The sequence below is a fragment of the Penaeus japonicus genome, unplaced genomic scaffold (assembly GCF_977035675.1).
Source record: "Penaeus japonicus unplaced genomic scaffold, GWHDUDI00000001_assembly GWHDUDI00000029, whole genome shotgun sequence".
NCBI lineage: Eukaryota > Metazoa > Arthropoda > Malacostraca > Decapoda > Penaeidae > Penaeus > Penaeus japonicus.
The window spans coordinates 20,683,072-20,686,196 of NW_028234431.1; the positions used below are offsets into that span (position 1 = coordinate 20,683,072).

The window sequence follows — 3,125 nt, forward strand, 5'->3', positions numbered from 1 at the left end:
AGAGAGAGAGAGAGAGAGAGAGAGAGAGAGATGCAGCGGAAGGCAGATAAGGAAGGAGGGGGAAATTGAGTTGAAATGATGAGAAAACCAGAATCAAACAGAGTTAACAAAAACACGAGAGGTGACAGACAGGAAACAACAGGATAATACCACTCAGCAACAAATCCGCCTCATAAAACTGCATTTGAATTAAGCTGCAACTAAAAGGCTTTGTCCTTCGGCCTGCCTCCCGAACCCCATCCTACCTCGGGCCCCTCCCCTCCCACCCCAGTGTTACCCGTGTTTCATTTAGAGTTACAAGCGCACACAAACCGCATTGCTTTTGTCTTGCTGCGCGTGGGCTTTCTCTTAAGCCTTGTGCTTGTTGCAAATAGCCTACAGTCATGGCCTGATGAGAGCTCTTGTAGCTTTGCACAGGCGAATATACGTAGAAGGAAAATATGAAAATGTCCCCCCTCAATGGACAAAAACAATCTTATCGATCTAAGCAAGCATAAAAGACCTGTCGATAAACATGGATGATTGACAGAAAACGGAAAAAATGTTACTGCAGAAGAGGCGAGAGTCGTGAACAAAGACAGAGGACATGAAACAGACACGCATGCAAAACACGGAATAATAACAAACAAATCTAAATCACTAGTCTCAAAAATAAGAGGATGACTCTTAAATAATACCCTCTAACAGGGTAGAAACTAGAGCTGTTCGAGCTAAATTGGTGAAAACGGCACAAAAATGGCTAATCGTAGCTGCACAATCACGTTTGAACCGAGAACGGCAATGGATGATAACTTTAATTCATCCAACAGGTTCCCTCAGGAAAAGACGTGATTCTTCATCCTCGCCATTGGCTGATAGAAACCCACGCAATGATTATCAGAGCGTGTGTGTGTGTGTGTGTGTGTGAAAAAAGACGGGAATTGTGCTACTGGATGCAACAATATGAACTAAAACGTATCGGCGTGGTTCCGTTTTTGACAGCACTATGTCCAATCCGTAGAAAGTAAAATACTCGGGGGAGTTTTTGCACTGAAAATCGTAGAGTGCATCCGTGATCTGCGATTACGTCAACGGCAAATCCAAGAAAAAAGACATCAACCAGACTTCAGCTGAACTGCACATGCGACAGCAAAGGATATAAAGATTCTTTATTCTATTTCCACAAAATTTATTAAGGGAAATAATGAACACATTTCTACCCCTCAGATAGTCTTTGTCGTGGCTGCCCAATGGATTCAGAAATAAATTAGGTCGTGCACAAAAAGAGATGTCTAGTAAAATGAGCATCTTGTTACATAAACTTCAAATCGATATGTCGATATCGAAACGGCTCTAGACATGTGTATTTTTTATTCTTCAAGGCCACCAGATGAAATGTTTATCATTCGAGAATAATGCATCTGCTGTTATATTTAACTATTCAAATGTAAATAATTCTTTTCTCGGATACAAACACAAAGGAAAGAATGAACTCCCCTGACATAGGCCTTCATGATGTATTGACCTGATCATAAACGTTTTCTTAATATGATTGAAAATCACTAAGTTAATATTATGCAGAGCGAAAATTCCGACCATTATAAAAAAAATATATATCACCTTGATCGTAGGTATATCAATATTTTCAAAATCACGCTCGAAGTATGTGATAATATAAACAGTCTAGCAGTTTCGAAAAAAAAACTAGAAAAAGATACAAACACTATTTGACCCTTGCCTGTCCTTCAGCGTATAACGAGCGGTCAGGAATAAATGACCCTGTCGGGCAGCTGTGACCTGGTGTGACCTAGCTGTGACCTGTCTCAATCCTGTAAGTGTACTTGAATGTCCCATTTGCTTGTTTGTAGCAATGCAAATATAACTATCAAAATAGCGGTAGTTATGCTGTGCGATTCTTACTGACGAGTGTAGCTAAATGAAAGGAAAATCTGATATCGTCTCTTCATATAGATAGTAGATACCGTAATGAAAATAGTGTTAGGGAAATAAATACCCAAGGGGAATATTAAAAACATAATAGTGCAGATCACTCTCAAATGTTAACCAGTCATGTTAAGTGCAAGCATGACCGTGGAGATGTAAACCAATATTACTGTCTTACTCACAACATGAACACAAGAGTGTAGTCTACGCAGCAATTATCACAAATATAACGATTAAACTGCCCTTAATCTAAATGGCCTCTGAAAACAAACGTCCAGAAACACACTCACCTGAGAATTGTTGTTAGTCCAGTTCAACAAAGAACATCGGTCAATTTCAGTAATCAAGGTTTATGAAGTCCGAAGTTAGCTTCCTCAATAGCACTTTTCGTGTATGTAATGCGTGTGGGATCCGTATATATCCAAAATTTCCAATAATGTTACAACTAGAAGGTAAACACAACACTACCGGAGCAAACGTCTAACATACTTCCTCTCACAACATCTGATGGGACACTGAAACAGCTGATTCGGTCGCGGCGAGATGACAGTGGTGCCGCTAGGTTAGCGCTAACAGTTGCTAGTTTGTGTTATATAGAGTATTTTTTGTCCTCGAGAGATGTTTCCATTTTGATTTCTGTTCTTTGAATATGTGGCTTTATATGTATTTCATTTAATCTATTTAGTAGGTTTGACAGTAAGTAAACATTTAGATATATCATACCGTACCGCTACTTTTGAATAGAAATTTCGCTATGTAAGGTTTTATTTACAGTTATACTTTCAGGTCATGATATGGTTTAGTTTATTTATATCTATCTGCTCAAATACTTTTCTGCACATCTATGATATCAATTTATACATCCATCAACCTGTTTATCTGTCTATTTACCTACTTATCTATGTACCTGTACATTTCTTGTCTCTGATGCTGAGGATATATTCTACCCTTTTATCCACATTGGTAATTATGAATGAATATGCATTTTTGTAAATGTAGATATCTATGCATTTACATACAAGCATACATATTTTCATATGCGTTAGCAAGACTTTCCGGCTTACAAGGTAGATGTGAACTTCGTAATCGTTTAACGACATTCAGATGATTTGTTCATATTATACAAACCATTATACTGCCGGCTATACTTGTATTTTTATAAACCAGCAGTAACTATAATAACTAATATCGGAATGGAGAAA

At 38.0% G+C, this 3,125-nt stretch overlaps 1 protein-coding gene across 4 annotated transcripts in view; it reads right to left on the bottom strand.

Moving 5' to 3' along the window:
- The window catches only part of Oatp30B (Organic anion transporting polypeptide 30B), a 177,188-nt gene extending 174,748 nt beyond the window's left edge, over positions 1-2,440 (bottom strand). For 3 of the 4 annotated variants that reach the window (XM_043016589.2, XM_043016586.2, XM_043016585.2), the window contains exon 1: positions 2,214-2,434. The gene's annotated coding sequence lies outside the window, so the exon portion shown is untranslated. Of the gene's footprint in view, positions 1-2,213 lie in introns of all 4 variants that reach the window. The other variant, XM_043016587.2, reaches the window with a different exon arrangement.
- Between the last annotated feature and the right edge of the window lie 685 nt (positions 2,441-3,125).